Here is a 27,954-nt window from a genome sequence, read left to right on the forward strand (position 1 = left end):
GTGAGAGGTGGACGCCCAGTCTCTTGCAGATATGCTCCCAGGAGGCCCTGTGCACAAGAGGATATGATGGGTCCGTCCCAGACAGCTGTAAATGGAGGAAGCACAGGTCCTGGGTGAATATGATGAGATGATTACCCAGTAAAGGCTGGATGTGATCCGAGGATGTTATGGTCCTGGGTAAATATGATCAGATGATTCTCCAGTAAAGACTGGATGTCATCTGAGTGTGTTACGGTCCTGGGTGATTATGATCAGACGGTTCTCGAGTAAAGGTTGGATGTCATCTGAGTATGTTACAGTCCTGGGTGGGTATGATCAGACGATTCTCCAGTAAAAGCTGGATGTAATCTGAAGATGTTACAGTCCTGGGAGGATATGATCAGATAATACTATCATAAAGGCTGATTGTGATCAGAGGTCACCCCCAGATCTAGGTAGCTACTACTGGAAAATGTTATGGACCCATGTAGATATCATGGGAAGATTCCTTAATGCCACATTAATATGAGTGACTCATGTTACGGTCCTGGATGGATATGTCCAGACAATGTGCCTAAATACTGGTGCCTCCTATAAGGCTCAGTGTCTCGGTCCCTCTCTGGATAGCTGTAATCTAGTGCACTCTGAAGCTTTCGTGTTGGTGAGCAGGATGCAGGTGTGGGGACTCGGATGTTGGAGTGAGTGGGTGCTCAGGACCGTGGATAGGAAAGAGATCTTTGGAGGGCTGTTGGGTGGGAAGGGTCTGTGTCCAGGGTAGGATAGGGATGAAGGTCCTGGCGCAGGATCAGAGTCCCAGAAAGTAGTGCAGAGACGAAGCGTTTCGATATAGGATGGGGCTAAAGACACATTGTGGGATGCAGCCTCAATACCTGGGAAAGAATGATGTGCGTTCAGGTCACTAAGTAGGACAAGGAAATGGTGGCTCAGAGCCAGACAGGATCAGGTCATGGTAAAGGATCCCGGGTTCAGGACCTGGTGCAGGTGGGCTGTAGATCAAGTGCTGGATTAGACACCAGTGCTAGATGAGGGATTGCACGCTGAGTTTAGGGTAATGGAGGACCCAACGCTAGTTCAGGATAGGGGGGGGGCTCATGCCCCAGTGCAAGATGAAGGATTCCGCACCTAATGTAGGATGGGGGAGGGCTCAGGAGCTAGTTTAGGATAGTGGGGCCTCAGGTCCCAGCACAGGATAGAGGTGTGATTCAGGATGGAGGCAGGGGGTTCAGGACCCACTGCAGGATAGGGTGCTCAGTGGGAGCATAGGAACCTGTGCAGGATGGGGGCTCCGGGCCTCGTGCAGGACACGGTGCTTAGCTGAGAGCAGAAGACTGTGCAGGATGGGGGCTCAGGGCCTGGTGCAGGGAACTCAGCGGGGAGCAGAGGGTTTGGTGCAGAGCGGGGTCTCAGGACCTGTTGCAGGGCAGGGTGCTCAGCCGAGAGCAGAGGACTATGTGTAGGAATTGAGTTTAAGACCTGGTGCAGGACAGGGTGTTCAAGGGGGACCAGAGGTCTCTGATCGGGATGGGGGCTCAGGACGCAGTGCAAGAAAGGGTGCTCAGGTGAAGCAGAGGATTATGTGCAGTATGGGGGCTCTGGGCATAGTGCAGGACAGGGTGCTCAGCTGAGAGCAAAGGGTTCTGTGCAGGACTGGGGCTCGGGACCTGGTGCAGGACAGGGTGATCAACTGAGATGAGAGGACTCTGTGCAAGATGGGCCTCAGGACTTGGTGTAGGACAGGGTGATTAGCTGAGAGGAGAGGACTCTGTGCAGATTGGGGCTTAGGACCTGGTGCAGGACAAGGTGCTCAGCAGGGAGCAGAGAACCGTGCGCAGGATGGGGGATAAGGACCTGGTGTAGGACAGGGTGCTCAACTAGGCAATTAAGTCTTTGTGAAGGATGGGGGTTCTGGGCCTGTTGCAGGCAGTGTGCTCAGCTGAAAGAGGGGGGCTATTTGTAAAATGGGCTCTCAGGACCCTGTGCAGGACAGGGCGCTCAGTTGGGAGCAAGGGACTCTGTACAGGATGGGGGCTCAGGACCTGATGCAGGATATGGTGCTCAGAGAGGAGCAGAGGTCTCTGTGCAGTGTGCAGGATGGGGCTCAGGGCCTGGTGCAGGACAGGGTGCTCAGTTGGGGAGCAGAAGTCTCTGTGCAGGATGGGGGATCAGGACCTGGTGCAAGATAGGGTGCTCAGCTGAGAGCAGGGGACTTGGTAAGATGGGGTCTCGGGACCTGGTGCAGGACAGGGTGCTCAGAGGGGAGCAGAGGTCTCTGTGCAGTGTGCAGGAGGGGGCTCAGGACCTGGTGCAGGACAGGGTGTTCAACTAGGAGCAGATGACTCTGTGCAGGATGGGGGCTCAGGACCTGGTGTAGGACAGGGTGCTCAGAGGGGAGCAGAGGTCTCTGTGCAGTGTGCAGGAGGGGGCTCAGGGCCTGGTGTAGGACAGGGTGCTCAGAGGGGAGCAGAGGTCTCTGTGCAGTGTGCAGGATGGGGGCTCAGGACCTGGTGTAGGACAGGGTGCTCAGAGGGGAGCAGAGGTCTCTGTGCAGTGTGCAGGAGGGGGCTCAGGACCTGGTGTAGGACAGGGTGCTCAGAGGGGAGCAGAGGTCTCTGTGCAGTGTGCAGGAGGGGGCTCAGGGCCTGGTGCAGGACAGGGTGCTCAGAGGGGAGCAGAGGTCTCTGTGCAGTGTGCAGGAGGGGGCTCAGGGCCTGGTGCAGGACAGGGTGCTCAGAGGGGAGCAGAGGTCTCTGTGCAGTGTGCAGGAGGGGGCTCAGGGCCTGGTGCAGGACAGGGTGCTCAGAGGGGAGCAGAGGTCTCTGTGCAGTGTGCAGGAGGGGGCTCAGGGCCTGGTGCAGGACAGGGTGCTAAGTGAGGATCAGAGAACCCTGTGCAGGTTCGAGGCTTGGGACCTGGTGCACGATGAGTGCTTCGGCAGTCTAATACAGAATGGTCCTTCAGAAGACGTTCAGGACACAGTGTTGAGTACGGGCCTCGAGGTCGCACGCAGGCTCGGGAGGTGGCAGGCTCAGCACCAGGTAACACCAGTAGAGAGGTCTGACCCGTGCGGCTGCGCTGTCGGGGAAAGTCCCGGGTCGTGGTGGTCCTGGTGGGTTCGTGGGGAGTGGGTTGCTGCAATGGGAGAATGCCCAGAGGATGCAGGGATGCTGCGGTCGCTCCCCCGTCGGATGCAGCGATGGGGACGTCGATGTGGTCGGAAGCAGGGATGCCGAGGATGCTTCTCTAATCGGACGCTGGAATGCTGCGGCGGCTCCACCAGAAGGATGCGCGCAGGTGGAGGCCGATGCTCCTGGGCGATGCAGGGACGCTCTGGGCGATGAAGGGATGCTCTGGCCGATGCTGCTGGGTGCTGCAGGGATGCTCTGGCCGATGCTGCTGGGTGCTGCAGGGATGCTCTGGCGGAGGTTCCTTGTGAGATGCAGGGATGCTCTGGCGGATGTTCCTGTGAGATGCAGGGATGCTCTGGCGGATGTTCCTGTGAGATGCAGGGATGCTCTGGCGGAGGTTCCTTGTGAGATGCAGGGATGCTCTGGCGGATGTTCCTGTGAGATGCAGGGATGCTTTGGCGGATGTTCCTGTGAGATGAAGGGACGCTCTGGCCGATGCTGCTGGGCGATGCAGGGATGCTCTGGCCGATGCTGCTGGGTGCTGCAGGGGCCGATGCTGCTGGGTGCTGCAGGGATGCTCTGGCCGATGCTGCTGGGTGCTGCAGGTATGCTCTGGCGGAGGTTCCTTGTGAGATGCAGGGATGCTCTGGCGGGTGTTCCTGTGAGATGCAGGGATGCTCTGGCGGATGTTCCTGTGAGATGCGGGGACGCTGCGCTAGCTCCCCCAGAGGATGCAGGGACGGCGAGGCTTGTGCTCCGGTGGGATGAAGGAATGGCGAGGCGGATGCTCGGGTTGATACCCCAACGGGATGCAGGGATGCTGCCGGGAATAGCCCGCTGCGACGGCGCGCTCGACGCTCGGGTGGGAAGCAGAGATGCTGCGGTCGGATGGTGAGATGCTGCGGGGAATAGCTCGGGGGATGCTCCGGCGAGCTGCTGAGATGCGGGGATGCTGCAGCGGAGCCTCCGACGCATCCACGAGGTGCCCAGAAGACTCAGATACTGCAGTTCGCCTCGGCTGCTTGTACGGGGCTCCTGTTGGGGGCGAGGCTACGGTTAGCCCCCGGTGCTGGGCTCGTATCTGGGTCCCCTCTCTTCTGAGCTCCGGAGGCGGCATCAACCCCCTCCCCAAAACCACCAGATGTTGGACTGCAGCTCACTGAGGGTGGGCACTTCCGCCCCCGCCCCTCTCCATCTCCTTCTCTTTCCCCTTGCTCGTTGCCTAGGCGACGAAAGAAGCATGGATAATCCGGTGCTTTGCAGAAACGTCCACACTCTTCCCCGGCGAATCAACACCCAATGCTTCATTGTCCGGGGGCAAAGCCCGTGCAGATCTACCCCTAAGCCACCCTCACATTGCATCTGCGCACAGGAACACCGAGTGCTTCTGCGCCAGGCCCCCCTGGCCTCTGCAGGGGAACGGGCGTGGAGCAATCAATGGCCCTACCCAGGCTGCCTGAGGACACGTGGGGGCAATCCCTGCCAGTCGGTGTTTCTGTGGCTAGGATGCATACATGAAGGCGGGGGTAGAGCGAGGGAGAAATACCCCAACAGCTCCAACCCCAAGACACGGCCAGTGCATCTACGAAACAGCCTAGAAACGCAAGACACCCCAATTAAATGATAACCCATCAGTACAACGCTGGAAGAAAACAAATGAAAAAATAACCAGGAACCTTAACAGACCACAACTGCAACAAGCAGCAATCACAACAAGGCCAGAAACAAACCAATGAAAAAGGAGCTGTCAAGTTTCCTCTGGCCATGCGTGAGAAGGTCACCCAGTCCCGTTTTTATTTGAAATTCTGGGACTGGTAGTTTTCCAAAATCACAAATGGGAAAAACAAAACTACAAGTCCCAGAATCTAAACAGAAAAAACACTGGACTCGGTGGCCTTCTCGCCCACAGTCACAGGAAACTTGAGAGCTCTGTGGAGTGAAGAAACAGCCAAGAAACTCAAGAGACCACAATGAAAACAAGAAACACCCAAAACAACGCCAGAAACAAAGCAATTAAACTGAAAAAGCAACCAAGAAACTCAACAAACTGACAATGAAGGTTAGGGTGTAGCCTCCACTGCCCTACAATGTCACCATCATCAGGGGTTTACCCCATTAGACTTGCCTATCCCCTCACTTGTCATCAATAGGCTCCACAGAGCCTAGAATGATGCCAAACTACTGCGGGTCAGAGTGGCCTTGCCTGGCCACTGTGGATGCAGGGTTACATTTCCCCTGCAGGATCCACGGTGAGGAGTTCCATTCACAGGCATCAAGCATGGAACATGCTCAGTCCACATGGTACTGCATAGCTCATAGAAGGGTCTAAGAGGATGTGTAGCACCCAGATTGCAGTGTAGTGTTTACATTCTTGAATTAACCCCTTCCAGTGCCTAAGTAAAGAATTTAAACACTACCCTGCAACCTGGGTGCTACACATCCTCTTAGAACCTTCTATGAGCTACGCAGTACCATGTGGACTGAGCATGTTCCATGCTTGATGCCTGTGAATGGAACTCCTCACCGTGGATCATGCAGGGGGAATTTAACCCTGCATCCACAGTGGCCAGGACTGCAACCTGGGTGCTACGCATCCTCTTAGAACCTTCTATGAGCCGCACAGTACCATGTAGAGAGAGCATGTTCCATGCTTGGTACCTGCCAATGGATCTCCTTCCTTAAAAGAAGTGACAAGCAACATGCAAGAAAAGAGAAGAGAAACCCAAGAAGCAGCCTCGGAACCTGAAGAAAAAAGCAATGGAAGACTACAGAGAAACAGCCAGATCAACCTAAGAAGTGACAAGCAACATGCAAGAAAAGAGAAGAGAAACCCAAGAAGCAGCCGCGGAACCTGAAGAAAAAAGCTCTGGAAGACTACAGAGAAACAGCCAGATCAACTTAAGAAGTGACAAGCAACATGCAAGAAAAGAGAAGAGAAACCCAAGAAGCAGCCTCTGAATGTGAAGAAAAAAGCAATGTAAGACTAGAGAAAAACAACCAGACTTACTTAAGATGTGACAAGCAACATGCAAGAAAAGAGAAGAGCAACTCAAGATGCACCCACTGAGCGTGAAGAAAAAAGCAATGGAAGACTAGAGAGAAACAGCCAGATCAACTTAAGAAGTGACAAGCAACATGCAAGAAAAGAGAAGAGAAACCCAAGAAGCAGCCTCGGAACCTGAAGAAAAAAGCTATGGAGGACTACAGAGAAACAGTCAGATCAACTTAAGAAGTGACAAGCAACATTTAAGAAAAGAGAAGAGAAACCCAAGATGTAGCCTCGGAACCTGAAGAAAAAAGCTCTGGAAGACTACATAGAAACAGCCAGATCAACTTAAGAAGTGACAAGCAACATGCAAGAAAAGAGAAGAGAAACCCAAGAAGCAGCCTCGGAACCTGAAGAAAGAAGCTATGGAAGACTAGAGAGAAACAGCCAGATCAACTTAAGAAGTGACAGGCAACATGCAAGAAAAGAGAAGAGAAACCCAAGAAGCAGCCTCGGAACCTGAAGAAAAAAGCTATGGAAGACTACATAGAAACAGCCAGATCAACTTAAGAAGTGACAGGCAACATGCAAGAAAAGAGAAGAGAAAACCAAGAAGCAGCCTCGGAACCTGAAGAAAGAAGCTATGGAAGACTAGAGAGAAACAGCCAGATCAACTTAAGAAGTGACAGGCAACATGCAAGATAATGGAAGAGAAACCCAAGAAGCAGACACTGAACATGAAGAAAAAATGAGCTATGGAAGACTACATAGAAACAGCCAGATCAACTCAAGAAGTGACAGGCAACATGCAAGAAAAGAGAAGAGAACCCCAAGAAGCAGCCACTGAACCTGAAGAAAAAAGCTATGGAAGGCTAGAGAGAAACAGCCAGACTTACTTAAGACATAGACAGTAAAATGCTAGAACAGAGAAGTGCAACTCAAAAAGCAGCCAACCCTCCTCAGGAAGCAACCACGGAACCTGAAGAAATAACAATGGAAGTCTAGAGAGTAACAACCAGACTTACTTAAGATGTGACAAGCAAAATGCAAGAAAGGGGAAGAGCAACTCCAGATGCACCCACTGAGCCTGAAGAAAAAAGCAATGGAAGACTAGATAGAAACAACCAGACTTACTTAAGACATAGCCAGTTAAATGCAAGAAAAGGGAAGAGCAACTCAAGAAGCAGCAAACCCAACTCAAGAAGCAACCACTGAACTTGAAATAAAAGCCATGGAAGACTAGATGGAAACAACCAGACTTACTTAAGATTTGACAAGCAAAATGCAAGAAAAGAGACGAGCAACTCAAGATGCACCCACTGAGCCTGAAGAAAAAAGCAATGGAAGACTAGAGAGAAACAACCAGACTAACTAGACATTGCTGAGGGCGCAGGGTGTGATCCTCTGGTATGGCCCAAGCTTGCGCCAAGCCTGTCAAATAAATTGCCTGATGAGCCAGGTGTTGTGGAGGCAAACACCATTGAAGTGGGGAAAAGGACCAACGACTGCACTGATAGGCCCAAGGGATCTAGTTTAGGGCTATGCAGTGAGGAATTGAGGTGTGAATAGATGTAATGCCAGGAACAACCTGATTCTTTGATGCCCATGGTTGCAAGCACAGAGTGACGACTAGTGGTTCCCAAGGTGTGAGTGGAACCAAGGCACGCATTCATCACATCCAAACACTGCCAGGTGAAGAAGTGTAACACAACACCAGCAGATTCAAAACAAAGTCAGGGTTTTAAATGCCAGGAGAAAGCACACGAGGTCATAAAGAAAGGGGAAATGTGAACATCTTGAATTCTTTACATTCAGGGGTGTCTCCACAGGCAATTCGCTGGGTAGACCCGGCAGAATAGCTTGGCCTCTACACCTGGGAAGCTGGTGACCATAATTAATTAATTCATTCATTTATGTAGCGCTACAAACCCTTAAGCATCTGAGCGCTGGTTTTTATTACCCACGTTGTGTGGTGCTCATTTATCGAACTCGGAAGGATGAAAGGCTGAGTTTGGCTCTGTCGGGATTCGCACCTCCATCGGCAGGCTCTTCACGAATGTCAAAGCGAGCGCTCTACTCGCTGTGCTACTATCATTATTGGAGAAATCACTGGCAAAGAACTCCGTCCTGCAGACACTGAGGACTCGAGTGCTTAGTGATGAGGGAGCCATCTATGCTATTGACCCCAGAGTCGGTTTGAGGGAAAGTAAATCTGGGAGAGGTAAGTGAGTCTAGAATGAATTTCTGGGCTTCCACCAATGTGCTACACTAACCATCCATTGCTTTGATGGAAGGGGGATGCCTGGAAAAGGTTGGGTCACCAGCTTTCAGATTGCTGGTTACCTTCTGCCCCTGGTAGCTTCTTGGTGGATTTGATTAATAAAAAAACCTATGTAGGCTGTTCAAATGAAAGAATCTTTGCACAACCTCAGGGTTCGAAATTGAGATTCTATGAGCAGGAGCTAAAACCAGCTTCTGGGTGTGCGGCATCACCCAGTAGGCAGGAGTTCCAGCTGGGCAACCAGGAGCGAGTACAAAGCACAATGCAAATCTAACTTCCACATGAGATGCGCACTTGAACTTTTTGCCCATTATGTATGATCCATTATATTTAAATGAGTCCTAATTTTTCTTTCGTTACATTCGCTAACACTCAAAGCTAATGTCCCATATGCAGGTTTGTGCGGCACTATTTGGCCCGAGGAGCCAAACATATATACTGGTAACTACTGGTTGAAAGCAATCCAGGCTGTCTTGGTTGAAGCAGGTGCCAAATAGCTGCCTGCAATTCCAAACCCTGCTAGCTACGAGGCGTGGAGAAGTTGCATCCAGCACAGAGCACCATCAGTGCAGCAGTTCACTCGGGGCAGCCTTGCTTATGATGGGCCTAGGGTCCTATTCACCCAGACCTCAGACAGGAAACAATGCAGAGGTGGAAATACGTGCTTGAGGCACAGTCCTGGATGGCAACCGTCTAAACTGAGAGTGCCCCATGGGAGCAGGGCATACGCACTGTCGTAAGCGGTGGGGGCACCCTAGTTATTTCTAGATTGTATGAAAAAGATGGGGGTCCGTGACTGATTCTCTTCAGGGTTGCAGCAACTGCTGGTTGCTCTCACCCACTTCGCTGCAGAGAAGTTACTGGCCATAGGCTCCAAAACATTGGTCCATTTGAGGGGAGATTACTTTAAGGAACTTGGAGTTTCATGACTGAATGGGAGGTATACATTCTCTTAAAAGCCCTTGACTGTATCAACCCTCATTTCCACCCTTCCACCACATTCCAAATGTTTCCATTCACCTCTGATGATGGGGGTCATGGGCGGTTACTACACAGGAGAATCCCAAAAAACTATCTATGTGTTCTGGCAGGGTCCAGAATATCGTGTTCACAGGGGAGGGTTGGGAGAGGTAAGTGGAAATCAATTTGTTTCTGCACCTGTCTGTAGTGATTTGTCATGCTGTTTGATCAATAAATCACGTTGAAATAAGAAATTGCAGGTTCAACTCAAGAAACTTAAAGTTCAACACCATAAATGGCAAGTTTAACACCACGAACGGCCAGTTCAGCAACAGAAGCAACACCTTCTGCTCCAGAAACGTCAAGATCAGCAAAGGAAATGGCAAGTTCAGCAATCGAAACTGCAAGTTTAGTGGCAGAAATGGCAAACTGGGTGCCAGAAACCTCAAGCTCAGTGCCAGCAATAGCCAAGGAAATCACCAGTTCAACAACAACAAATGGCAAGTTCAATACCAGAAATGGCCAGTTCAGCAACAGAAGCAGCACCTTCTGCTCCAGAAACGTCAAGGATCAGCAAAGGAAATGGCAAGTTCAGCAATCGAAACTGCAAGTTTAGTGGCAGAAATGGCAAACTGGGTGCCAGAAACCTCAAGCTCAGTGCCAGCAATAGCCAAGCAAATCACCAGACACAGCAAGTTCAACTCTAGAAACAGAAGGTTCAATACTAAAAACGGAAAATACAATGCCAGGAATGTGTGCTCCAATCAAGAAATGACAAGTTCAACAGCAGAAAGGTCAAAATCAACAGCAGAAATGGCAAGTTCAATGGAAAGAATTGAAAGCTCAGTGCCAGAAATGGCAAGTTCATTGCGAGACACGGCAAGTTACACATCAGAAACAGCAGGTTCCACACCAAAATTGCAGGTTCAATTCAGCAACAGAAATGGCAAGTTCAGCCACAGAAACAGCGAGTTGAATGGCAGAAATGCAATTAAAGTCAAGAAAAGACAAGTTTAACAGCAGAACAAGCAAGATCAATAACAGAAAGCAAGTTCAATGCCAGAAACAGCAAGTCCAACACCAGGAAGAGGACTATTGTCTAAGGGGTAGCCAACAATAACAGCAATTCAATTTCAATGCCAGAAATGGCAAATTCAGAACCAGAAAAACGAGGAGCAAAATCAGAAATAGCAAGATGTACTAAAGATGTAGCCAACAAAACTCAAGACCTTGCAAGTTTAATAGCAGAAACAGAAATGTCAACACCAGAAATACTAGGTTCAATGCCAGAAATGGGAAGTTGAACATCACAAAGAGCAGGTTTAGCATCAGAAACTGCAGCTCAACACCAGAAATGGCAAGATCAGCACTAGAAGTGGCAAGTTGTGCCACAGAAACAGGTAACCTCAATAAATGGCATGTTCAGCTCAATAAACAGCCACAGAAACTCAAGCAAGGAAAGTGAAGAACAGTAAGAGACCACAAATGAAACATTCTAGAAATTGTAAAGAAACACCCATGAAATAGGGAGTAAAATTAAAACAAAACAGCAAGTAAAACGGAAAGAACTAGCAACTAAAAAAAGCAGGACTTGGTTAGCAAACCACAAAAGAGTTGCACAAATATGTGCATGCATGTTCAGTGAAACCCCTGAACAGCAGTGAAATGTGACAACCAGTAAAATTCAAATGAAACATAAGAAAGAAAGTGAAACTGGAATGCAGGAACAAGCAACTGGGTTTAATGACAGGCAATTGTAACTTATTTAAAATCTAACAAAACTAAATCAAAACCAGTTATGGTCTGGCGAAAATATTGTGTCACTCACAAAGAGCAATTTCATCTTAAAAAGTCAATTGGAAATAAAAGGCCACTGCAGTTAAAACAACAACAAAAAACAGTTAATACAACTCTACAAATGTCAATGAAGCACCAGGAAAACCCCATGCAATCAAAAGTCAATGTTAATCAAAGAAAATAGAATCAGGGGGAAACCAATGCACATAAAATGCCAATTGAAAACTAGGACAAAAACATAAGTTACAAAACATTTATGGGACTCAAGGAAAAGGTAAATGGGCAAAACAAACCGATCAAAATTGCAAAAGATCTTAAAGAAAAGCCAAAAGAGCACCAGCAAAAAACCGAGCAAATCAAGAAAAGTCAATAGAGTTCAAGGAAAAGCCAACAGAAGCACATGACAAGATAATGGAACACGTGGAAAAAACAATCGACCCCTAGAAAAAGCCAATGGAACTCTATTAAAAATCCCTTGAACACTGAGGAAAAGACATTGGGACTAAAGGAAACATGTGAAACAACACATATTAGTTAAACTCAATGAAACCCAATGAAAAAACAATCAACTGAACCAAAAATATCACAACGAATTAAGAAGCCTAAAAAAGAACTCAAGGAAAGGCCAGGGACATTCAGTAGAAAATCATTGGAACACAATGGAGTATGGGGACAGGCCAATGGAAAGCAACAACAAGGCATTGGAACTGAATCCAAAGACCAAAGAGCTCAAGGAAAGGCCAGGGAAATTCAGTAGAAAATCATTGGAACACAATGGAGTATGGGGACAGGCCAATGGAAAGCAACAACAAGGCATTGGAACTGAATCCAAAGACCAAAGAGCTCAAGGAAAGGCCAGGGACATTCAGTAGAAAATCATTGGAACACAATGGAGTATGGGGACAGGCCAATGGAAAGCAACAACAAGGCATTGGGACTGAATGCAAAGACCAAAGAGCTCAAGGACACACTATTGTAAGATTGATGCAATGTCCATAGAACCCAGGTAATTGTTAAAGGAAATAAATGTAAAATCAGTGGAATTCAAGATTAATCCAAGAAAGCTCTGCATAAACACAAAAGAACTCAAGAAAAAAACGACTGAACCTAAGAAAAAGCAAGTTGTGCTACACAGAAAAGCAGGGATTGTGCCTCCTGAACGGAAGCGGCTGTTTGTAAAAATCGATCACTTGTGATGGCTGATGCTGTGGAAGCAGTCCCAGAATCCTCTACTGGCTGTGGGGGTGCTACTGAATGATCAACTGCCCATTTAGGGGAGATGGCTTCCTGTGTCTGAGGCGATGCAGTGGCACACATGCGCATGCTCCGAATGGCAAAACTGAGCTCAAATCTGCAGAGTAATCTGCACTCTGTCAATCTACTTTTGGTAATGTTTGCAAACTCTAGAGAATTACATTGTTAGCGCAATGCAAATGCTGAACCATCAGCATATGCGGCACCCATAGGAATTCTTTCAAACATTTCCGTGCTGTACCCTGTCACAACCACAAATTGTATTGCAGGAGCAACACCTTCAAGTATTAATCAAGCAATGTATTGTAACGTACTAGGCTCAGGCCCTTAAGGCCAATGCAGTGGTGATGTGCTTAGTATGAAAGACTGATAAAACAATATAGCAAAACATATAGCCAACTATGACGTTTGGCGGTGTTCCAACAAAATGATTAACCAATTATTTTGGGGCCAAACGCATTTTAAATACAAGATGAAGGAACGAATGACCTTGAACCTGAATAGCACAGATCTTATTGTCAATCTGATGCGTTTGCATCAGTGCTTCTTTACCCACTCGGTTGATCTATGCATGAAGACTGCGAGCATTCATCACTGGAAGCGGATAGCAAGCGATACAAGTGGGAGACCTTTTAAAATGTACGTGATATTTTCTATTCATACATGTAGTGCTATTAATGAACAATGCAGACATACTTAGACATTTCTCCGTTTTGCAAATCTTATAATTGCATTTCAAGTGCTCAAGAATATTATTCAAAATATCGTACATTTTCTTAATGCCCAATTTAAGCCACATGTTCCAGTTTAATATTCTGTTAATTATCCTTTAAGCACAAAGATATCAAAGCAAGGACTCACTATGAAGTCAATCAGCTCGCCAATAATGAATTGCCACACGTACCATGGCTCTTTCCATGATAGCTGGGTGTTCTTTCACAGTCACAATCCTGATCTATTGAGAGGAGGCTCTCTAACAACACTGGTCAAACGTGCTGTTTTCCTGTGTCACATATATTAGAAATAGCCTTCTCCTGCCTTCTGTTAACCAAACATGAATAGCCCCTAAATACACTTGCAAGTTGCAACAACAAGGTCACCTATGTGTCTTACACCTCTCCAACCATACAGACTTCCCAGAAGAAATATCTAGACATAAGACACCTTTCAGTTAATGGAAGCAGAAATGCAGTGATTTTGGAATGAATGCAATTTTGTTTGTGCCCATCTTGCCCCCTAGTAAAGATACAGAATATGCCATTCATCACAACCTTTTGAACTTTCTTCCATGCCACACTTGGAGTTATAGACAGAGATTTGGATAGCCCTTACACACAGACACCTGAAACCTTACATAGTACACTTTATCTTCCGCAAAGCAAGAACAAAATCACTATAACATGTCTGTGTGACAGGTAACACATATGTTTCTTCTGGTTGATCAAATAACCAGAAATTTAATAAAATCATCCATCAATACATACATGGGGGCATTACACCTCGATTAGAAAACAGATTATCAGTATATAAAACATCCTACCTTATTTCAAACTACATTTAATACCCTTAATATACCTCCCAGAGCCCTTCGCTCAGCTACCCCAAACTATCTGATAGTCAGCCTTCTTCTCCAGGCAGAGAGTGGGGGTAGACCTCTCTCCTCTGCAGGTGCCTCCCTCTGGACTGGCCTCCCTGCCCCTCTCAAACTTCAGCCAGACCACCTGAAGTTCCAGAAGCAGCTCATGACCTTCCTTTTCACCTCTGCTTTCTCTCCCTTACTGAACTACCTGCCTGCTGCACCGACTGGTTGCTTGGCTACCCTCAGAGTCTCACTAGGTACCAGTGCACTGCCTCTGGGCTTACTGCACACTTAGGAGCTGTAACTGCAGCCCTAAAGTCCCCTGCCTCCTTGCACTTACCCAGAGCTGCGCTGCCCTGGCTGCACTTACCCAGAGCTACGCTGCCCTGATTGAACTCCCCCTTTCCCTCTCCCTTTCTCCCCTCCCTTGCACTTGCACAATCAGAATGACACAAGGCATGGTAAGGTTGCTTGTCTTGTCTTCCCTCTGTCTTCCCTCCCTTGTCTTGTCACGCCTAGAAATACTTGTGTACAGGTGTGTTATAAATTGCATATTATATCATATCATAACTCTAAACGGCCTCGGTCCTGGGCCCAGCCACTCTCCACTTGCACTGATGCCCTTGAACCCCTCTGCACTGCGGGACTGTCTCTGTATCCCTACAGCCCCCCCCCCCTTCCCCAGCACTTGTTCTGCACTTATCTTGCACTTGCCACCAGCTGGCCCTATTTATTTATTACTTTTCGCCACTTACCTTGTACTGCACTTCCCCCCTCCCCTTCCCCTTGCACTTTTCCCCCTCCCCCACCCCTGCACTTGCGCGATCTGAATGACACCTGGCCTAGTAGGATCGTTGTCTGTCTCCCCTTGTTCCTCCCCTCCCTGCCTCGTCGCGCCTTGAAACACCTGTGTATAGGCGCGTTACAAATACCATATCATATCATATATCATATCATCATAGAAACAGGGGGGGCGTGGCTAACTAGCCATGGATTAGGACGTGTCTCCGTGCGCTGCTCCAGCCGATCTGAAAATGATCCTTGAAACCACACTTCAAAAATGCCCCGGGGGCTCCAGAAATGAAGGATTAAGCGTTGGAAATAACGCACTGCTGTAATCAAACAAAGGGTCTGTGCACGCAGGAGGAGACCGAGGAAAGCTGAGCTGCAGGGCAGAGCAGGAGCGGTGAGCCGCTGCAGTATCCACAACGGCTCGCCTTTGGACTTGCTACTGTTGCGGTTATGTGGATATAACAAGGCGGCACTCCGGAGCTTGAGAGGAGGAGCGGAATGAAATATTGGATACAGTTGCACTGTAATGTAAATGGGTGGCTGGTGCCTCCGCGGCTCCCTGCCGCTCGGGAAGGACATCGTTACAGGCACGAATTGCAGGCGGCGGCGTGGGCTGGTTATGTAATGCCGGCCGCGAGCGGCTGATGCACAATTGAAGCGGAGCCCCAGCTGACTGAGGAACGTCGTACAGGATTCTGAAACACCCGCGAGGGTGAGGCGAATAGGTGCTGGAGGCGAGCTGAGAATAAATACAGGAAGGTGGCAAACCGCACAGAATAAATAATAAAGAACATCCTTGGTGTGCAGTGGAGCACATAACTTTAGCCCACATGCAGCCCGATTGTAAGGTTTGTTGGGTGCTTAGTCTCTATGGGAAGTTGTGACACTTTAGCCCCTGGAGTGCGCCGGATGCCCGCTCTCAGTTGCAAGAGGGCTTAGGAACTAAATCATCACAGAGAGCAGGGAAAGCACCCAGAACCTGTGCGAGGAGACGGGTAGTGCACCCAAGCACTGCCAGTTTAAAAGGATATTCTGGTGTACTGCCATCCCTGTAGCAGGAGCAGCCTGTGTGCTGGCGCCTCCTGGATATTTGATGGTAATAAGACAGGTGGCAGGCATTGAAGCGCACAGGCAGCATTGAACATATTTACTGGCAGCGCAGAAAAAGGAGTATCCAGCGATCCAAGGAAATAAGCAGAGGGGGGCCGACTCCAGCAGCCAGAGGAGATACGTGAGAAGACGCGACCCACTTGAGGGTCTTGGAGTAGTAGCCACGCCGGTATTATACAGAGGGGACTGCAACGAAAATAAGCAGTGGCGTGAGATATGCAAGGAGCCCGAGAGATAGGTGGTCATGCTGGTGGTACGAAATAGTCTCCACCAAGCAGGAAGATAATTAGAAACGTGGGAGGACACAGCCCACCTGAAGACACATCTTCACAAACACAAACTTATACAGGGGCTCCTCAAGGAAAGTTGCCCTGGGCCTGGAGTGACACACGGGGGTTACACCACGACAAAGAGGCAGGATTGATACGCCAGAGTACAAGTAACCTCAGACACACAACGGAAATTGCAAGATGGCGGAGGGAGGAACCGTTAGCAAGAACAATCCACGATGGAAGCATTTGCCAAGACACAACAGTCTGCTGCTGCGACAACGCATGGCGGCGTGACAGCACCGGTGGAGAGCACCTCAGCGGCTGAAAACCACCAGATACTAGCGGCTATAACGGAGCTGAGAGACTCGTGGGGAACAGCGATGGCGGATCTGCAAACTTCCCTGGAGGCTAAAATAGACGCAGTAGGCATAGAAGTCTCCCTGCTGCGACAAGATGTTAGACGAGTGCAGTGAAAATTAACACAGACACTGGCACCAGCAATACAAAGGAGGTCCATATATTGAAACAACAGGTGGCCAACCTGGAGAACTGGGCCGAGGAAGTGGAAGGGAGGGCAAGAAGGAACAATATCCGTGTGGTCGGACTGCTGGAGGGGCAGGAAGGCCAAGATCCTACGGACTATGTGGAGAACCTGATCTTGCAAGAAATCGGAGCTGACAAACTCTCGCAGGGATTCATGGTAGAGCGAGCACATAGAGCCCTCATGAGGAATCCGAAGCCTGGGGCCCATCCTCGAGCGATCATCGCCAAAATCCTGAACTATAAAGATCGCAAGAAGATTTTGAAGTACTTTCGGAAGGGGGGAACGATCGAAAAGGCCTCGAGTACCATCACGGCGTATCCTGCTTACACAATGTTGGTCCAGAGGCAACTGTACAGCTATGTGGCAATCAAAAGAAGGCGACGCATGGCCGGAATTAAATACATACTCTTGTACCCTGCGAAACTGAAAGTGTTGCACAAAAGCAGAATGTTCTTCTTTGACACCCCAGAGGAAGCAGCGGCATGGCTGGATCTACAGGGTTGCCCAGATCGAGATGCGGAGAAGGCCCACGAGGAGCACGATAAGTGATTGGGATATTATATGCATATTGAAATGACGCAGAGCGGGCACCCCAGTAGAGACTATGATAATGATAAGATAAAGGGGTGCGATTGAGTAATGCTGATATTTGACAGATTGTCTGGGACTTTGTTGAACTTAACGGACTGGAATATAGAAGATTGAATATAAAAGTAAATCAAGTAGCAATGTGTGGTTAAATTAAAAGCGAATAGGAGCGGCGGGGCAAAGACACTCTACCCCCCGAGTAGTAGTAATAGTCGTAGGATAGCCATTAGGGCGACCTCACCCTGCTGAGTTGCGAGTACAGGCTTTTGCCAGAAAGAGCTAGATGCGGGGGTGCCTGAGATCCAGGGATGGAGCTGGGCAACAGTTGGGGGGGTGATGTTGGGGATGGGAAGGGAGGTGGAAGGGGGGGGATTGGGGAGTTTGGTGTGTTTTTGGTTAAAGGGAGTTTAAACTGGGGAATGAGCCTATATGGAAAAGGATGGAACTTAAATTTGGACTGCATCGGTGGGGGGCAGATTGGAACTCTAACAGGCCATGGGGGACCTTAAAATAATTACCTGGAATGTCAGGGGGCTCAACAGTTATCTAAAGAGGAACAAGGTAATGCTGTACCTGCGTAGGCAAATGATAGACATTGCACTGCTGCAGGAGACTCACCTGACACGGGAGAAGATGGATATGATCGCTAAAAAATGGAAGGGAGTTGTGGTGGGCTCATCATATTCTGCTTATGATAGGGGAGTGCTTCTCTCGGTGGCGCCGCATGTCCCATTTCAGCAACTGCAGGAGAAAGTAGAGGTGGATGGGAGGATGGTTATACTAAAAGGATTGGTGGAAAATAGGGAGATAAGCATTGTAAATACATACGCCCCGAACCAGAACACAGCGGCGTACATCAGAACGTTATGCACTAACTTGAGCATGTGTATGGGGAGTGTGGTGATTTGGGGAGGGAACTTCAACTGTGTGCTTAACCCAAAGGTAGATAGATCGGATGGGAAGATCGACAGACCCGCCCCTGCCGCTAAAGCGCTGCAAGCATTGCTGGGTGACTTTGGTTTAGAAGATGCATGGAGGACGAAACACCGCCAGGAAAGGCAATACTTGCATTATTCTGCCCCGCAGCAGTTGCACACGAGGCTGGACTATGTCTTTGTCACGTCTGAGGTAATAACAGAGATTACACAAATTGAGTATAAAGCGAGGGTCCTTTCGGACCACTCGCCTCTGATCCTTGAATGGCAATACTGCCCCCCGAGAGCGAGGATTCCGACTTGGCGCCTACAAGCGGAGGCACTGAGAGACCCCTTTTTCAGGGAGGATATGAGGGAGGAGATTATACACTATTTTGAGACTAATACTGGCAGTGTGGACTAGGCAGGAATGTTGTGGGAAGCCTTTAAGGTTGTGAAGAGAGGGGCAACCATAGCAAAATCCAAAGGTCTGCAGGGAGGGATTCTAGCTGACCTACGGGAGACGGAAGAGAAACTAGAAAAGGCATTGAGAGGTGGAAGGGGCACTAAGGAGGACATGGAACTGATACTCAGGCTGCAGCAGAAATGTGTGGAGTATTGGGATAGGTTGTGTAACCTCAATTATAAAAAATACGTAGAGAGACAGCATGCGGGAGGGGATAAACCAGGAAGGCTCTTGGCGTGGCTATATAAAAGCGAAACCCCTAGACCCACCATTAGAGCAATAACAAGGGAGGACGGCAGTGTAGCCGACACCCAAGAGGGAGTTAACCAGGAGTTTGCAGACTATTACAGGTTGCTATACGGAGACGATGGTAAGAGTAGTCGCGAGACGATCCTTGAAACATTGGAAGATATAGGCTTGCCAAAGATAAGTGTGGAGGAGAGAGAGGAGCTAGACGCACCGATTACCTTGGAGGAGCTAGGGGAGGTAGTGAGACAGTTGCCCACTAGTAAGGCCCCTGTGGCGGATGGATTCCCAAGTGAATTTTATAAAGTATATATAGAAGAGGTGCTCCCCCCTTTGTTAGAAATGCTAAATGAAGCGTTTGAGTTGGGAAGATTGCCAGATTCACTTAGAGAAGCGATTATAATACCACTTCCCAAACCAAACAAGCCTGGACATAGCTGTGGCTCCTATTGACCATTGTCGATGTTGAATCAAGACAGCAAGATATTAACGGCTGTTTTGGCAAACAGACTGAAGAGGGTTATTAGCAAACTGATACACCCCGATCAGACGGGTTATGCCCCAAACAGGTATATATCTAACAATCACAGATGACTCCGAAGAGTTATTGACTTCGAGTGCGAAAACGAAGGTGAAATGGCAATTGTGTCCTTGGACGCAATAAAGGCCTTTGATTCGGTCAAGTGGTCATGGCTGCTGGCGGCCCTGGAATGCTATGGGTTGGGGCCTGGGTATATACGGTGGGCGAAGATGCTATATAGTGAGCCATTGGCTACAGTCAAAACCGGAACAGTGATATCTGAAAAATGGCAGCTTTGCAGGGGAACCAGACAAGGATGCCCGTGGTCTCCAATGCTTTATATACTGGCCCTGGAACCCCTAGCAATATACCTGAGACAACAATGTGATATTATAGGCATTGAGGTGAGGGGAGAACGACATCTGATCTCCTTATACGCAGATGATATGCTGCTGTACTTGCCACACCCGGAAGAAAATCTCCAATATATTTTGAAGTGATGGAGAGATACGCAGGGTTGTCCGGTATAGCGGTGAATCCTGAGATGTCTAGCTTGTTCCCATTGGGTGGATACAGAGGGATCTTATTGGAGCAGTTACCAGTGTTACAGGTACCATGGGCGGTTCATACATTTAGGTATTTAGGGATAGACATATACCACACAGTGGAAGAGAAGCATAGGCGCGACATGGAGGTGGCTATTACAAAAATTGAAAACAGTATGCGATTATTGGTGAAGTTGTCCTTAGCAATGATGGGACGAGGGGCAATGCTGAAGATGGTGGTCCTGCCCAGGCTCCTGCATTATTTTGGGAATATTCCATACCTAATACCCAAGAAGTTCTTCGCCAAATTGAACAGTATGTGCAGGGATTTTATGTGGCATGGTACGCGCAACAGAGTGGCGCTGTGGAAGATACAGAATTATTATGAGAAAGGGGGGATAAAACTGCCTAACTATGAGGTCTATTATGTAGCGAGCCAACTACAGTATGTAGCCAAATGGTTGTCTGATGAGGAGACCTCCGAATCTAGGTTATTTGGGCAAGATTGTGCCCCATTTTACTTGAAGGAGATGATGTGGCTCTCCAGGGCGGAAATGAAAGGGCGTCCCAAGATGATGATATTGGGGTGGAAGATGTGGCGAAGGGCATGCCAGATGATGGAGACCCCGTCTCCATGCTCTCTGCAGGTACCACTAGCTGCATTAAAGGGAGGAGAGGAACAACTAAGGATGATAATCAGGAACCGCTGGGAACCGGTTGGGTTGGCGACAATGGGAGATATCTGGCGAGAGGGATCCATAATAGACTTTGAGGGGCTGAGGGAGGAAACCGGGCTTCACACGGGCCAATATATTACATATTATAGAATGGAGCAGAAAATTAAGAGAATGTGGCCCGAAGTTATATTAGAGGAAGAACCAGATGCTTCTGTAGATATAATATATGACATAGAGGAGGGAGGACATGAGATATCTAGAATCTATGAGATGATGATGTCAAAAGTAGGGAAGGAGGTCACGCAGTTGAGACTAGATTGGGAAGAAGAAGTGGGAGCCCCGATGGAAGATGTGCTGTGGGAACGAGTTCAGGGGTACCACAAGAAGGTATCGAGGAACGCAAGATTAAAACAGATACAACTGTATATTACGCATAGGGCGTATATGACGCCCCAGAGGATATCGAGGTTTGAAAATGCAGGACGGCAAGCATGCCCTAAATGTGATGAGGAGAAAGCGGGCATGATGCATATGTTCTGGTCATGCCCGGTTATTGAACGCTTTTGGAGCAAAGTGGCGCAGAAACTAGCAACGAAGGGGTCACGATTGTAGTGGATACAGTGTGGGCCTGTTTGCTGGGGGGGTTCCCAAGATCGCAGAAACTCAAGCATGTAGACAGACTGAGGGATCTGGCATATGTGCTTGCAAAAGAGAAGGATTGCTATGGGGTGGAAGACATGCCATAGACCACGAGTGGAGGTGTAGTGGAAGGATTTACAGAAATGGGCGGAAGCAGAAACCATGGTATGGCAAGAAGCGGGCAGAGCCGGGGGGAGGTGGAGACAGAGACCCTGATGGCCTGGAAATTACTGATTGCGGAATTGTTTGGGTCCATACAAGACCCGGCGGAACCCATGGATGAGGGGACCCTACCACTAGATGCAAGAACGGGATGAGGAAAGTAATAGGCTCAGAACGGGGGGAGGGATTAGGGAAGCGGTGCTTGGAAGCAAGTAATTTATAATGGAACTGTTGATGTATGCACTGCCTTTTTGGTTTGTATTGTTTGTTGAAATTAATAAAATTGTTTTTAAAAAAAAACTATTAGAAACAACTGCTGGCCAAACCTCAGTGGCTAAATTGGAGGAAGACTATGTAAACTCTTGCTGCTACCTAGCCATGACTTTTAATTGAGTAACCAGGGTGAATTACACTGCAGTAATGCAATGCCCAGTGGGAGTTTGCTGGGGAACATCAGATAAACTTTAAGGGACCTTGAGTGGGACAGGTGTGGAATTTCGCTTTTCTCACAATGCTTTATTAAATCAGTGAATTCCCAATTGCAGGGTTCCAAACCTTGGGCTCACTAGATGTAGCCTGCGTAGTCAATGGTGTGGGATCATGTGAATCATAGCCCCAAACATCTGAAGGCCACAAGTTGCCGGTCTCTGCTCCAGATGTATTATAGTTACTCTATTATTGTTGGCATAAGAGACGTCTGCTGGAGAGAGTTATGTGAGGTCCGGTGAGTAAACTACTTTTTTGCCTATAAGTGAAATCATTTGTGGGAACCAGGACCCCGTTATTATTAAGAAGACTCTCACAAATACAATAATTAAACTGGGAGGTTTTCACTGGGGCAAGGGGGATATCAGCAGTACGTCAGTGTCCCTGTCCACAAGGACAAATTGCAAATTGAAAGGATCCTAAAAGCACACACTCAAGTTAATGGGGACAGTAACCTTCAAAGGTATTCTTCCTTTTCTCACTTTCCCCAGAAGCTCACTGTCTCCAGGGCTCTGGTCCTCTCCAGGCTGGACTATTGCAACAGCCTTTTTCCTGCCTCTACTCTTCGACCTTTACAACTTATCCAGAACAGGACTGCGATACTTGTCCTTGGCCTCAAGCCCACGGATAGTATCTCTCCAGGACTGAAATCTCTTCACTGGCTCAATGTGGCTGCAAGGATCAAGTTCAAGACCCTCTGCATCGTCCACAAGGCTTTCTGAGACTTGGGGCCGCTCTACCTCCAACTTTCTCTTCCAAAACAACTTCCTTCTCGAGCTCTCTGCTCAACCACCTCCAATTCTTCGAGGGTCAGGTGCTTCTCAATGCAGAGAGTTGGGGGCAGATCTACATCCTCGGATGGGGCCTCCCTCTGAAACAGCCTCCCTGCCTCTCTCAAAATTGAGCAGAACCACCTCTGGTTCCGGAAGCAACTCAAGACCTTCCTTTTTCACTTCCGGTTTCTCTCTTCCTCTTCACTGCTGATGCACCTGACTGCTCCACGCACTGGTCACCCTCTGAACTCGGGCCCAGGCTCCTGCATGTCCAGTTGCCCTTGCATAGCCTATGGGCTCCCCAGCACTTAAGGGTCTGTATCTGCAACACTACAGTCCCTTCTCTCTGCACTTATGAGCCACCCGCTGGCTGCACTTATGAGTTAACTGCACTCTCCCTTTCCCCTCCCCCATGGCACTTCTCCCCATCCCTCTGCCCGATCGTTATTTTTGTCCTCCCTTGTTTCCCCCCTCTTTGTCTTGTCACGCCTAGAAACACTTGTGTACAGGCGCGGTATAAATGCCATATCATATCATAACAAGTGGACATGACTATTAAAGAATTAATACTGTTTTCCAGTTAGTGAAATAGTGGACTAAGTATGTGGTAATTAAACTGGAGTTGTTGAAGAAACAGGGCCCACATCACACTCTTAAAGGATGAAATTAAAGAAGCAGGAGACACATTTGGGAAATAAACTGAAAAGAGATTCTACTGAATGGGTTTTTAGGTCTGTCACTGGAACGCTTCATCGAGCATCCAGCAGCAGTGGAGACTCAAGCTGTTGACATATTAAAAACTACGGCCATGGCACTGGCAAGTCAAACCTTGATTCTGAAGCAATAATACTGCAGATATTCACTAGTACCAATAATAGAATTCTACAGATCAAAGGTCATACCCACTCTCACTTATAGATCCAAAGTGTTCCTAAATTTGTCACCTAAGCGATGGCCCTTCATGGAGAGCTGTTTTTTGAAAAAAGTGCTTGCCCTGCCTCGATCATTACCTATCCAGGTTATTAGAAAAGAACTAGGTGTGTGCTCACTGTCAATGACAGTTCAGTGGAGGAAATTGAACATGTTCACAAAATGCTTAAACCAGCTCTATACACCCATGATTGAGGGAATCCAACAGGAACTCTTATATGGGACAAATCCATCAATTAGGAAATGGGTAAAAGAGTGTGCGAAAATACTAGAGGATTTGGAAAGCCAAACGGAAGAGTTGTTCCGAACCCCAGCCATAACAAAGAAAACATTAAGAAAAGAGACTGGATCATCACAATGTAGGAAGTAGCTTGGCTAAAGCTCCACTATGATCTTACGGCTGAGAGAAAAATACTAGGTGTGCTATAACCATACCTAAAACGATGCCCGGATCCAGGCCTCCGAGCAACATTTATGAGGATTAGATGTAACCTTTGCAACACGGTGGAACTCACAGCCGCTGAGACTTGACTCATTCTAAGAGCTCATCTTGCAGAGTCTGTGAGCAAGCTGGCATGAAAGAAACTCTGATGCACCTCTTTACTATCTGCCCCTTCTGTTCAGCACAAAGCACAAGGTTCTTTGGTCATTTCTTAAAGGACTACAATACAGTAGGAGCAGACGCATGGTAGACGCATGGTAGAAATATATGTTGAATGGTCTGAAAACATCAATGGTAATCGCTACACTTGGGTTCCACAGAAACATTTTGGAAAAAGCGCTCACAATGAGAGTCACTGTCGAGAACTTTGAAACATAGATGGAACGCATCTGCTAAAAGGGGCAAGGAAGGAAAAATAAGTGGACTGAACAATTTACGGGCTCTCGTTTCTTTCTGTTTCTGTTGCTAAACGTTTTATGTAAACTGTAATGCAAGCAAAATAAAAAATAAAAATAAAGAAAATGCAGCATTACGCTTGTACTTTTTACGTTATCTTAAGATGGTCCCAAATGACCAAGCTAAGATCTGTCAATCCTTATATGGGGCACTTCAGCTTCAGACACTGAGATTCCCCAAACACCAGTCTGATAAACATTCAAATGCAACTAAGGTTTGGATTGTCATATAAAGCTCATCCTGGGGGAACACAGATATTAAACATTGAGTAGGTTCAAAAGTTCATTTCTTACGTCACTCATTTTAAGAAGTTGAAACATGGAATTCCTCCATAGGCTTAATTAAGGGTTCAAGGATGGTTCCAGCAACAGTGGTATGGCCTCCAACAAGAACAAAGGATGCAGTTGAACTTGTATTCCCGCTGGACCAGGGACTGAGTGACCACAAGTGCCACACGAGAGAAGGTGAATCCTCACCAACACTGGGCAATCAGGGGGCTTGTGCAGCTGCAAACACGTGAGCTCCTCTTTCAGCAGAGAAGTATCAAAGGGGATGACAGTATCTACAATAAGGAGGGCTGGTAACTATCGCCCCAGGGGCTTTGGTAATGCCCCCCTCCTCGGGTTCTATTGCTATTAGTACCCTAGCACGTTGTTCCAGGGTACTGATCATTTTTTTTTTTAGTTGCAAAATGGCATAAAAGCCGTTTCTCAACTCGTGAAATAAAAGAAAAAGAAAAGGCTGACATGGATCAGGGAGAAGAGTCTACGCGTAGTCCCTTCTCTTTTTGTATGGAGGCCATTAATAAGATATAAAAAACATAAACAAAGAAAATGCTGCCATGGATATGGCAAAGGGACTACATGTAGTCCCTTATCCCTTTCCATGGCGGCCACATGAAAAATGGAAAGGAACTTGGAGCTACTTGGTGCTCCGAGCGCCCGTAGCAGGTGTTTGGCATGCTGTTAGGGACGCAGCAAGGGCCAATCAGATTGTTTCTAACAATCTGATTGGCCCTCACCGGGTAATAATAAAAGGTATTGTCATGACACCCACACGTACAACCCAGACCACCCCGCCTGATACCTGATCCAGACGTTCCACGCGGGTTCGCATCTCCAGAATCGACCACGCGTGGAGTTCTGCGCTGGGAAAACATCAATCAGGCTCCTGGCGATTGTGGCCCCGATGGCGATGGGGTGCATCAGGAAACGCCGGCACTACTTCCTGGTCACGTGCCATCCGATACCGGTCACGTGATACTACGAGATTTCACCCAACTAATCCCGTTGCCCCTTCCTGCTCCTCTGTATCACGTGACATGCTATGCCGCCCATGTGACCTGATGGAGATGCGGTCACATGATCCGGTCTCCGGCATAAAGGAACACTGATCACGGACTACACCGCTTCTCAGCTGTTCAACAGTGTTCGAGTGGCGTTTCGTTTTGCTTGGATCCCGTTCTTCTGGCTATTAGATCTCAAGTTTCTGGAATTGGACTGCTTTCGTTTTTTCCCTTGGATTTGTTGCTTAGAACTCTGTTTTCCTGGATTTTGACCTTGTGCTTCGTATTACCGGACTGCCTTCGCTTGTTCCTCGGATTTGGTGTTTTGGAACTCTTGCTCCTCAGGATTTTGGATCTTTGGCTCACAGACTTAGGACTGCCTCTGGATACCGTTCTGCTTTTGTGGACTCTGCCCTTTGAACGCTGTGCGCTACATCAGGTGCTTCCATCAAGGGGAACCAGGCTACCCGTCCTCCTCTGGGTTTTCTACTATCCTCCACCACCTGGGGACTGCCCGCTCCCTCCTCACACTGAAACATTGGTAGGTGCTGTTCTTACTCCCTTCCTATTATTGCCCTTTGTGATTATTGACCTTGTATTCACGATTTCCTAACCTGCTTCCCTTGCAGCTACCTGGTACCCGCGCTCCTGCCTCTTGTGCACCTTTGGTCTCAATAACTGGTTAGGGAGCATTCTTTGATTTCTCCCTGACCGGTGCTTGGGGACGCAGGTGTCCATAGACAATGCAGTAATCTCGGCGTGACAGGTATACATAAACCAAGGATTAGCACTCTGTGTTTTTTGTCATAATCGTCCAGCTTGTTGATTTGCAAACTAAGGTTTTAACTTTAATTGTGCCCAGGGGCACTTGAAGAATTAAGGAAGCATTCAATGTGTAAAATGAAAATATTGTGTTACAGTAGAAGACGATTACTGAAATGGTGTGAGTTGTGTATGTATGAGAAGTGATTTCGGGATTATTTGCGCACCAGTCTGATATATTGAAAATACAAATTGAAATAGATGAAGAAAAGAGTCAATTCAAAGTGATCAGTGCCCCGATTTCATATTATGCTTGGAACTTGATAAGGAAATACATACATAGGCACTAAGCGCATTGTTACTATTGCTGTTTACAGAGAGAAATCAGGTGAAGTTTAGAGGCAACTTAAGGAAATTTAGCGACGAATGGTGAAGGGGCTGAGATACAAATCCCATGGGACTACAAGGGGATAAAGAGGCAGACCTCTTGCTACTCCACAGATCTACGTAAATGGTTCATTGAGGTGATACCATGGCAAACTATTCCTCTTCGAAATACTTAATAATTTACTGGAAGAAAGCAACATACTTTGAAACAGTATGCACAAGTTTCCAAACAAGTTATTAGCAACTCTCAACCTGTACAAATGGATGTCCAATACTTTTTGTGCATGTTAAGAGCTATGATTTGCATCCTACATCGACTAGGCAGGATAAAGCAGCACTATGGTTACATATTTACGCATCTGCTTTACCTGTAAAGCACAATTTACTTGATCAAATACAGGAGCCCGCTAATTTTCATAAACTGGATCTCTGTGAAGTTTATAAATCAATGCAAATAAGGGGATGCAGAAAGTCGTGGATATCCTTTAACACTCATTTGGGGCTATTTGAGTGTATGCTGAAAATATTTGGATTGTGTATTGCTCCAGTAACCTTTGAAAGATGTGCACACCTGTAAACTCACCCACTTCTGGTGGGTGACATCCACCACAGAGTCAGTTCACTCATCCACCAATTCCCTTACCCATCCATAGGCATTGATGGGCTCTCACTCGTTAAAAACAAAATCCAAATTTTTCATCCGCCGTGGCACCTTAAAAGGTTGACAGGTATGCCATTTGTGTCTGATACTTTTAATAATGCCCATTCTGAGATGTGTTAAAAACACGATAGAATATAAACAACATATTAGGAAAGCAGTGATTAATTAAGGATGCATCCACTCTGTCCAAAAACAGATAGATGTGCTCTTCATAACCAGATTGGATGTCATTGCCTGTGGTTTTGCTCCTGTAACTATAGCAATGGAGGAAACACACGTGAAAGTTGAGGTAGATTTGACAGCACCAAAGAATAT

At 47.6% G+C, this 27,954-nt stretch overlaps 1 protein-coding gene across 7 annotated transcripts in view; it reads right to left on the reverse strand.

The window, feature by feature from the left end:
• Positions 1–27,954, reverse strand: part of SYNGAP1 (synaptic Ras GTPase activating protein 1) — a 2,054,767-nt gene that overhangs the window by 747,256 nt on the left and 1,279,557 nt on the right. The gene's annotated exons all lie outside the window — the stretch shown is intronic.

The sequence above is a fragment of the Ambystoma mexicanum genome, chromosome 13 (assembly GCF_040938575.1).
Source record: "Ambystoma mexicanum isolate Mex_15411 chromosome 13, UKY_AmexF1_1, whole genome shotgun sequence".
Classification (NCBI taxonomy): Eukaryota; Metazoa; Chordata; class Amphibia; order Caudata; family Ambystomatidae; genus Ambystoma; species Ambystoma mexicanum.